We start from the raw sequence: 11,098 nt of genomic DNA on the forward strand, positions 1-11,098 counted from the left end.
GAGGACCCTTTCTTGTTGCCTCCTCTTCTCATATTTTTTGTTCCTTCCATACAGGCTTATATAGGAGGCCAAGTTTCTTTCTTTGTTGGTTTCAGTTGGTCTAAAGCATGCTGACTAGGTGGTCCCACCCACTGCAGTGTATTAGGAGGTACAGAGCCGGGCAGCCTATGTTGGACCCGCCCCTCTATGTCAACCTACTGAAGGCTTCCCTGCATTAGGGTGCACTGTCAGGCATCAGGACTTGGTTTGGGCTAGCCTATTGGGTCTCAGTCTATGGCATCACCCAGGTCAAGTGCTCCCCACCAATCCCACTTGAAAAGGGAATAGCTGATTGAAGTCACTGCAGGGCCTTGTTTTGGTCAGTCTGTCTGGTCCCAGAATGTTGTCTGTTGGAACCTCTTTGTCTATGGAAGGGCTTTTACTCCCCTCACTCACCGCAGGTCGATGCATGCTTCCTCGCCAGCTCTGCTCTCAATTCCTCTTGCCAATTCCCACCCTCAGTGTATTTGTGTCTCCAGTGAGCTGAAACCATTGGGCTATCCTGGCTGTGCCAACTCAGGCACAGCAGTGACAGGGTATTCAAGCCGCAAGCTCAAGTGGCAGCACTGAGACTGTAGCTGTTCCAATCGTAGCACCAGGACTGTATTTTTAATTGGTTTCTCCCAGCTTAGTTTGTCCTTGGTCTACAGGGTGTATCTTCCTCTGTTTGTGACTCCCCACACTGTATTATTTTTGGAATCTAAGTTGGCTATCTCAGAGAACCTCTGTAGTTGCTGTTATCTATCCACCATCTTTTTCTCTCCTCTCTTAATTTACCTTTGATGTGAAATGAATCATCAGTAAATCTGCTCCTAATACCGTGTTGAAATCTGGACTAATGCTTCCTCCTCCTCCACTGGCAACCCCTAGGATTTGCCTATCTCCCACCCCAAGCTTCCTCCATGATCAGGCCTCCTCTTCTCTTCCTCCTCTGTGCCTTGTTCTGCAGATTTGGATTCATATTACTCACCTCTTCTTTGTTTCCTTAATCTTCCACCTCAAAGTCCCTACTATGGGAAATTCCAATCCTATGATGGAAAACCTCAACAGGTCAGTCTACTGTAATCAAAGATATGTGATTTCCCATCTTGGGCATCAAGATATCCACGGTATGATGCTCGTTGCCTTTCTTGCCTTTAATATTCTACCATTTGGACATCTTTCTGGTCCTCTCTTGCTTCTTTAGGCCTCTTTTAGCTCTTGTTATATCTTCAGAGAGGGATGCTCTATTTCTTTTCCTACCACTCAAAATTTTTCTTAGGTTTTCAAACATTTCAAAATTCATTTTCATGTAAGTAACTTTTTCTTTCCCATTGACATTTATTGCTAAAACTTTCTAATGTGCATAGAAAATAGAAATGTCTTTGCAGGGACCCTCATACATTCCATATGGCATCAACATTAGCACTTTCCTGTGTTTGATTCATCACATAGCTAATCATCCATTTTTGTCTCTTTTTTAAACCCAATAATCCATCATAATTTTATGCATTGCAGACTTTAGTAAGTTTCTCTTTAAGTGTGGCAGGTGCATATCAATATCCAGAATCCAATATTTATAGTTTCCTTTTTGGCATAAGATTTGCATGCAACGAGACTCACACATGTAAAGCACACCATGTGATGAGTTTCACAAATGCATACACCTATGTAGCCCAAATCTCAATGAACACAAAAGACAGAAACTGCCAGTCTGCTCTTAGTCAGCAATGCCTATACCCCAGAGGCTAATACTGTTGTTAATATTTTATGATAGATTAAGTTTGTCAGTTCTAAAACATTATATGCACTTTTAAGTCAGTCTTCTTTGACTCTTAAAAATGCTTTGTCAAATGGTATTGTCAAATGATATTGCATAGGATTAATTCCTGTTTATCTCTCCTATATTCTGTTCCATTGAGGTGAGGCTCTGCCACGCACCACTTTCAATAAATACAGTGTCATGTAGCCTGCCTTACGTGTCACAGGGTTCTATATGCATTTGTTGAAGCAGGAAGCAGCATTTCTAAGAATTTGAAATACCAGAAGAAAACACACTTCTCATGTTGTGCTCCCTTAGACTGAAGTTAAAGGGATCATAAGTGTTTTCTGAGTTTTTCCACTTGGAGAGAAATTCGAAGCAAATACCTGATTTTTATAGGTCTCTCTTTTCATAAAAGGCAAAGCTGGGTGTAAACTTACATATGCATCCTTGGCTTAGGTCCACTATCTGGCCAAAGGTGACAGTCCCTACCTGAAAACTGGCAAAGTTCCTTATATCCTTGAGAATCTACAGTAACAGAGAAATAGGGGGTGTTCTTGGTCAGGACCTGTATCATAAATAGAACTTTTGAGTTAGACTATAGATGTGGGGAGAAAAAAATGCCTCCATAAACGAATGCTCAATCATTCAGGCTCATGTCTGTATTTCTTAGTTTGCATGTGACATTTCTGTAAGAGTAATTCTATGTTCAATATGTTCAGGACAATCAGCTTTGTACATAGTAATATGCTAGAAGATTCTGGATGTATAAAATCATAGCAAATGGTTTTTGTTTTCATATTCCTGGGAATTAGGATCTTATGGGGTGAAAAAGCTATTAAAGAGCACAGAATGATATATTAGGATTGGTTTGCTGACCCATGAGAACTGGTTTGTCTTACAAAAGCTGACAGTTCAGAGTATGTTAGTATGTCCTATAGAAAGGATAATTATTTGGCATTATTAAAGAAAAGGTGAACCATGAGCCCTATGTATCCTGACTGTGGCTGCCTATGTTTGTCTTGTAGGATTCAGCTGCTAGCATGAAACAGTCTCATCATTTGATAATCATAAAGCATATTTGGAGTCAGCAAACTAAGCATGATCAGTTTTCATCTGAGGCACTTAAAAGAGCTCTGTTTTCCTCCTGAAAATAGTTAAATTGGCAATCTTTGTTGAAAAGTTGACACTCGTGCTCTGCTTTCATTTTCCTCCTTGTCTTTTTCTGAATTATTTTTTATCAACATGGTGATTTGCTTTTTGCAGCATTTTCAGCATCAAGAGAGAGCATTTTGCACCTTTGGAAAGGAGACTCACGCTGCAGGCAGTATGGGGATACATCCTGCAGGATTAAACTGGGTTCTGTGCTCTCTGTAAGTGCTGAAAATCATCCGGTCCATTCCAAGGAAAATCACTCACGGGCCCCTTCACAGAGGGAACGCACATCAAAGCTGGTTCTTTCTCCCTGTGCTCCTAATGTTGCTTTTTGAAATTTTCATGTTTGTGCATTCATATTCATTAGGAGAAGAAGCAGTTGGCCTTCCTTGTTAATTTCCCACACAGACAGGGATGAGGTTTCTATGCTAGTGCCTGGGGTGGGCAGTGAGGAATCCCTAACTCTTCTTGGTATTTTTCCCCACTGGGTAAATGATTCTTCAGAATAGTTAATAGGGCATGGAAATCTGCACAGACAGAAATGCTAATGCCTCTGCCAAATACCTACGATTATCAGCTCAATCTTTAGAGGCTGGAATCTGACATAAATCCTCTGAATGTATTAAAGTCGACCGCTATACCTGGCAGAGAGGCTTGTTATGTTGACCTTGGGCAAAGCCTTCCCTGACAGCAATTCGATAGAAAGAGGGGTGCCAAGACTGTATTTTTATAAAGAAGAGAATAAAGAAGCTGTTAAGAATTTACTTCATGCACAAAGAAAACAGCATGCAGGCTCCTGGGTGTGAGCATTTCTCCCATGAGACTCTGAGGAAGAGGAACATGAAGTGTAATTGCCCAGTGTTGCTTATTTCACTGGGAGCCAAACATGCCCAGTGTCTTTGTGTTCCTCCCAGCTGAGTTTAGCATCACCAACTGTGATATTTCGGAACTACATAGACAAGGTATCATGTCCTTAAAGGTTCCCCCTGGTAGGGATAGACTGAATGAAATCACTGAAGATTTCCTAATGAGACCTGAGTGCTGAAATTAAATTTTCTACCTATATGAAACATGAAGAAAAATAGATGTGATATAAAATAGCTACAGACCCATTTCTCTCTTAAATGCACATTAAAACTTGTCAAGGCCCATGATCATAATAATGTTGGATTAATATTTCAGCAACGTTGGATTAAATATAGTTAGTATTAATTTGCTTGCTTTTTCCTTACTTTTCTAATGGGGTTACTAAAATGTTAAAATTACATTTATGGCCCACACATTGTATTTTTCTTGGGCTATTCTATTCTAGAGGAGAGGTTGAACACACTGAGACTTGTGAAATAATCTGTCCTGCAGCCCACTTTTATAAGTGCAGTTTATTAGAACACAACCATGCTCATTTGCTTATATATTGTATAGAGCATTTCTGATATCCTTTTCTTTTAAAATTTAACTATTTCATTGGAAAAATTCACCCTATTTGATCACTTGTTTTTTATTTGCCCCTTTCTACTATATACTGCAATATTCATTCTACTTGCCTTCTTTCCCCTTTTTAATCATTCTCTGTACCTTTTGTCTTGTAACACCATACTCTGCTGCCTATATTTCATATATCAACAGGGAGTAAGTAATATTTCAGAACTCACACAAATGGTGTCACTTCCTAATAAACCTTTAAATGATTTGGCTTATTTAATCTAACAGCAAATCCATGACTTGGAAGACGGTGAATGCCCTAGACCTCGGCAATCTTGTCAGTCCTTTCTCCTGACATGTTTCGCTTGTGCATGTCCCCTGCAGCCACACTGACTCCATTGCTGTTCTGAATACAGTACATAAGACTTACGCCTCCCTCAAGGCTTTGTGGAGGCTGTAATTTCCAGCTGGAACACACTTTAGACGTTCTCATCTTTTGCTATCTCACTTCCTTTGTATGAAAAATAACCACTCCTCCAGAGACTTTCTTGTTTACACTGCCTAAAATATTATATGGTTTTCAAGATGTTCAATATGTCCTTAATCCTGCTTTGCTTTTCTTCATAAAATTTATTACCATTAGCCATGATAGTAGATGTTTTATATAACCTTTTATTTATTTATTTTTTCATGCTTTGCCTATATTTATTTTTAGTATCTTATCCTAGGAGATAAATATCATTAAAGAAAGGGCAGTGGTGTGTTATAACTAACTTGAGTAAGTTACAAAAATCAATTTTTAAGTTTCCAAGAATTTTGAAAGCTGGCTTAACATGTAGACGTTGAAACACTAAATTATCTAAATTTATGTTTGAATGCATTATATCAAAAACAAAGGTAATGCTCAATCATCATCACTTGCTGATTATTTTATTTCATTTCACTTTTTTTGCATACTCTTGAGATAGTTTGTATCTATTGCAGTGCAGGATCAAAACTCTGTATCGTGGTGTTCCACAGTCCACCTCTTACAAACTCTAAGTTCAATTACAATGATGAGTTGAAACTGGCCATGGTGGATGTATTCATACCATGGAAAAGAGAAAATGCTGCAGATCAGCGTTCTTTTGGGGAAGAGGAGTGGTTAGAGGAAGTCTTAAAAAAGTACCATCAGGCTACTATATGAATAAGGAGGAGCAATTGTATCATAAAAGATTTGAAAGTTTAGAAGCCAAAGAAGAATGGTGTACGGGGAGTGTGTGTGTGTGTGTGTGTGTGTGTGTGTGTGTGTGTGTGTATGTACATGCAGGCATATTGATATTTATATTTTGGTCAAAGCAATAACAAAAGCAAAGAATCAAAAAATAATAAGACATTTAAAATGAGTTCAAGTGCTGCACATGGAACTATTTGTGGTTCATAAAGATAGAGGGGTGTGACTGATTTCTTCAGGCTAAGAGGAATTTCATCACAGCTCTACACTTTAGAATAAGTAATACTAATTGACCTACAACTGTCCTTCTAGTGCTACAAGCCCTGGATTGGCTTATAGTGGCCTGGCTGCTTGTTTTGCTCCCTATTCTCTGAGGACAAATGAATATTTGTGTATCTGTTGCATGTTTGTATGGCCTATTAGTGACCCAGAGATTTGCAGTTCCTTGTACTTTGCTCTTTTTCTAGCTCATCAGTGTATATAGTCTTCTTACCTACAAATCCATGCCTTTCGGTGGTTTGTATTTAATTTTTATTTTTATTGGTGTATGTTTGTAGTACACAGGGAAGCTTGAGATGCTGCCAGATATTCTTCTGAACTCAGGAAACAGACTCATGAACAACACTGTGCTGGATTCAAAAGCATGCATTTCACTGGTATTAGTTCGAGTTGCTTACAATTAAGGGATATGAACATGGAAGAGAAGATCTGGCATTTTCTTGCTGGACTTTGGTGTAATGCAATGTGCAAACCACATAACTGGGTTGGAAATCTTTATAGCTCAGAAGCAGTGAAGACTGATTATTAGAGAGGAAACTGCAGAAAATCTAAACCAAATTGACTTAAAAAAAGAAAGCATACCCAACAAAGAAAATGTGTAGATGGAAAATAAGAATTAAGAAAAGATGTTCCACGTCATATGACATCAGAAAAAAACACAAATAAGAACAATCAGATCCCACTACAATTGCCAAAATCGAGAATACTGACCCCCAAAAGTACTTGTGAAGATGTAGAGGAATAGAAGTGCTCAGTCATTGCTAGCAGCAATCCAAAACTGGTGCAGCCATTTGGTGAGACAGTTTGACAGTTTTTTTTTTTTAAACTAAATTACACTTGCTCTTACCATACAACCCAGCAACTGTGCCTCTTGGTAATTGTCTAAATGAGTTGAAAACATATGCCCACACAAAAATCCACATTTATCAGTTTTACTGACATTTGTCTAAACTTGGAAACAGTTAAATTGTCCTTCAGTGGGTAAATGGATAAACTGTATATTTGGAGGACGCAATGCTATTCAGAGCAAAATAGAAATGCGCTACAAGCTATGAGAAAACATGGAAGGAACTTTAATGCAAATCAATAAGCAAAACAGGTGAATTTGAGCAGGCCAAATTCTGTACAATTTCAACTTTATAATATTCTGGAAAAGCAAAGCTATGAAGGCAGCAAAAGAATGATGAGAACTTATTGGAGATTTGGGGGGAAGGAGAGTTGAACGGTCAGGTGACAGCTGTGGCACTGCAATGATGGATACATAACATTATAATTTTTGCATACCAATACAATTCATTAATCAAGAATGAATTTGAAAGTAAACTTCATATAGACTTTTAGTGATATTGTGAGTCAATGTAAGTTTATTAGTTGTAGCAAGTGTAGAATCCTGCTGAGTGAGGGATTTTGATAATACAAAGACTGAACATGTGTCAGGAGGTGGAGGTGTTTATAATATGTTTCTAAAGCTTTTGCTCAATTTTGATGTGAACCTAAAATTGTTCTAAAATTATATATATATATATATATATATATATATATATATATATTCCATATATACATGGAAAGAGCTTTCCTTAGGGGAGGCTTGCTGTGCTCTTTAGCTAACATCACCAGGATCAGTTTTTAATTTCCTGTTTCTCTGTTTCTCTGTCTTCCACTTTTGTTTTATTTTCAGACCCTTGCTACCCTCAGAGGCCCAAGATGACTATGGCAATTCCGGATTTTATATTTTTCTGGACGTAAAATCTCATGGAAAAAGATGAGATCGTTCTTTTCTAGACATCTCAAGGATGAGAGAATAATAACTAGTGTTTGAATTAACTTTTAATTTACTGCTTAACATATAACTGATTCATGTGTACTTGCTTCATCTTTATATCCTCCTTGTGAAAAGTGTACCTGGATTACTCCTATGCTGGGAATAATGGATCTGAGATAAAGAAGGTGAAATCATGCTCCATAGCCACATAACTAGTAGGCAGATGTGCCGTGACTGGAAGCCAGGCAGCTGCTCCCCAGGATGTGATTTGTGACCCCTGCCAGTGTGATCCATTCCTTCTGCCATCTTCTAAGTCTCGCAGGTCTCTTTAGCTCTGATTGAGTCACATGAGTTAACCCTTGAACCAGTCTTATGGCCACTGGCCACTCAGGCCTAACCTGAAGTGGGGTACTTGTTCCTGTGTACATTGCATAAACTAAATGTTGGGGATAGAGCCATTATCAAGCAGAAGGGAAGGAGTGTTCACACAGAAGACCCTCAAGCATCCGGGTGAGATGATTTTCACCTGGGCAGGATGGATGCCCCAAAGACTCACAACCAGTTTCCCGAAGCTCAGGGGTGGGCCTGTTGTTCTCCCAGAAGCACCTGAAAGGAAGAATCCTTCCGGACCCCGCTAGTGTAGAGAGTCCACATGTCACATTCTGTGAAGCTCCTTCCCATTGTGGGAGGTGACTGGCTCACTGCTTGGATCTGTTCACAGTCTGCCCTCAACGCAAAGGGCTTTACTGCTTCCCGCTGCAGTGGAAAGCACTTGCAAACTCACTGAAAGAAACCATTTGCGCTGGGCTTTTGAGTGATGTGTGGCAATAAACCAGAAGCAAAGACCGCCACTTTGAGAAATGAGGGAGTCGTGTCCTCGCCAAATGTGACTCCCGGGGGCAAAGAGCGACCCACTGGCTGTCAGACCTTGCCACCCTCTCAGCTCAATAAATCCCAGCACTGAAGCCTGCTGGCAATTGTCCACGCTCATAGTGAGACAGTGATGTAATCTTGATTAAAATAGTTAATAAGGAATTAATGAGAGGTTATCTCCTTGTCTTCAATCATTTCCTGGTGAGAAGATTCTTGAGCAGACTCATTAGAGCTGTTCTTTTGTAGCTACTGAAATTGCCCTGTTTTGAAATTACTCTGAGTTTCTAAGAAGCAAACTCATTTCAAGTCATTATTTCCTAATGTTATAAAACTTTGTAGTATGAGAAAGTCTTCTCTTTTTTTTCTAGTTCAATCTAGTTGAACAAATATTCACCATGAACCTTTGGGGTTGTGATAAGTAGAAGTATTTAGGTACAAAATGAGAGGGGCTCCTATGTAGAATGTAGCTGTTGAGAATAGTGAGTCTGGGGAAGCTAGAAATCTCAGCCCCAACATTTACAATCTTTGTAAACACGGCAAACTAAACTGTAATTTTCAGCTTGTCATACAGGAAATGGAGACAAAAATACTTGTCCTTCTGGGTTAATATAAGGAGTAAAAGAAGAAATCTATCAAAAGTATTTTGAGAGCCTTCCTGTGCATAGTAAAGAGCCAACATATATCTGATCAAGAAGCCTGGATTACTATCAAATCCAAGAACTTTCATTCTTGATGGAATTTTAAGTAAGTATGTGGACTATCTGTTTTGCTGCTGTCAGCAAATTGCATTTTATTTCAGGTGACCCATGTGGCTCCCAGGGAATCTTTTTGTCAGAGCAAGCAAGAAAATAGAAATTAAATGTGTGTGTGTGTGTGTGTGTGTGTGTGTGTGTGTGTGTATACACACACACACACACACATAGATAGATGTATAGATTTTACATATATTACACTGTAATTTGAAATATTTGATGGACTACATTATGCTGAAATAATTGTGATCTATATGTAAGAAAATCTGGAGCCCCTCATACACTCTTATAACCAAATATATGTTCTATATGGATTAAGGAACTAAACAAAAGTCTGGGAACAAATTAAAGGGGTGATTTTTATAACGTTGAGATCATAGAACATTCTTAAGCAAGACAGGAATCTTAGGAGCCGTCATACAACAGAGATGTTTGATTATATAAACAACAAAAGGTAATATAGTGAATGTACCATTAGCATAGTGAAAATTTAATTCACACAGATTGTTAACATAACTACAATAGTTATAACAAGCAGAAGGCTATTGGTCCTGTAGCCCCGTGTGTGTGAATGCATAAAAATTACATTACAAAATGAATTATCATTTTTATGTTATCAAATTGGCAACCCAATGTGATTGAAATTGTAATTTTATGTAGAGTAGCACAGGGAGGGGCCATTTTCAGATATTTCTAGTTGGAGAGTAAATTGGTAACATATTTGGAAAGTTACCTAGAAATATTGTTTAAAATTAAAAATGTTGACATCTTTGTGCTATAATCCTACCTCAGGGAATTTCACCTGCAGAAATAAAAGCATAAGGGTAGTGTTTATTGGAACCTTGCAAAGGAAGAAAATGGAAATTAAGCTGGGAAATGTATCAACAAGGTAAGGACTGAATACATTACAGTTCATATACAGTATTGAACATTAGTCAACTTTTAAGAAAATGAGTTATACATGTTCATTTATTTTGTCATCGTCTAAATAAATTTTCCCTGACTCTCTTGCATTTCTGTTGGTGTTCCGCAGCCTCAAAAAGGAAGTTTTACTGTAGTTTTGCTTATGTTTTCCTCCATCTCAATAGGAAGCGAACTGTAGCCTGGGTGGAAATTCACCTGTTAGATTCATATTCTGTGTGGCATGAAATTACCATCCCAGACACACTTGAGGAAACAGGAGAGATGGAATATGGAAAGCATATTGGCACTACTGTGGAGAAGAACATGGTTAGCATATAAATTATTCATTTTGCCTCTTAACTGCATAATGAATTTTAAGTGGTGGGTCTTCCTCTCCTGAGGGTCAGGGTGCTTCCTTAGCGATCACAGAGGATTTAGCCACACAGCCTTGGGTGGCTGTCATGGAAGGTAGTTAAAAGCTGCCTGCTGGGACCTGCTAGTGAAGTCATGACAACGTGCTGAATTATGACAGGCATTCGATTATCTTTCTACTAGCTTCATCATGATCCTCTTTGATGACTGCAGAACAGTCCTTACAGTATCTGAGCTAATTCTTTATGCTGTCATTTCCACAAGTAATTATTACACACATGATAGGAGCCATACACTATTCTGAATACCTGAATGGTGAATCAAATACTATTTCAAATCTATCTTCTTAGCATGTTTATATTCTAATGAGGTTCAGCATAGCAAAATAGACGATAGAAAAATTAGTAGAACTGTGGGAGTACTAAAACCCAAAAAGTGTAGTTGTTATTATAAAAAAGAGAAGAAAAGAAAGTCGTCTAAAGGATATAACTACAGGTATATTTAAGTGTGTAGGATAGAAAACCATATTACTGAGTTTTTGTTGGATCATTGAACAGAAATGTCTGCACTCTCACTGTATGAATATC

General features: G+C 38.4%; 1 long non-coding RNA gene across 1 annotated transcript; it reads left to right on the forward strand.

Moving 5' to 3' along the window:
• Positions 1 to 8,937: 8,937 nt before the first annotated feature.
• Positions 8,938 to 10,884, forward strand: LOC134475882 (uncharacterized). Its single transcript, XR_010047210.1, has 3 exons — positions 8,938 to 9,228; positions 10,029 to 10,125; positions 10,325 to 10,884. It is a non-coding gene; the product is annotated as an uncharacterized LOC134475882 (long non-coding RNA).
• The last annotated feature ends 214 nt before the right edge of the window (positions 10,885 to 11,098 follow it).

The sequence above is a fragment of the Cavia porcellus genome, unplaced genomic scaffold (genome assembly GCF_034190915.1).
Source record: "Cavia porcellus strain 051 isolate PalLab524CR breed Dunkin Hartley unplaced genomic scaffold, mCavPor4.1 scaffold_5, whole genome shotgun sequence".
Classification (NCBI taxonomy): Eukaryota; Metazoa; Chordata; class Mammalia; order Rodentia; family Caviidae; genus Cavia; species Cavia porcellus.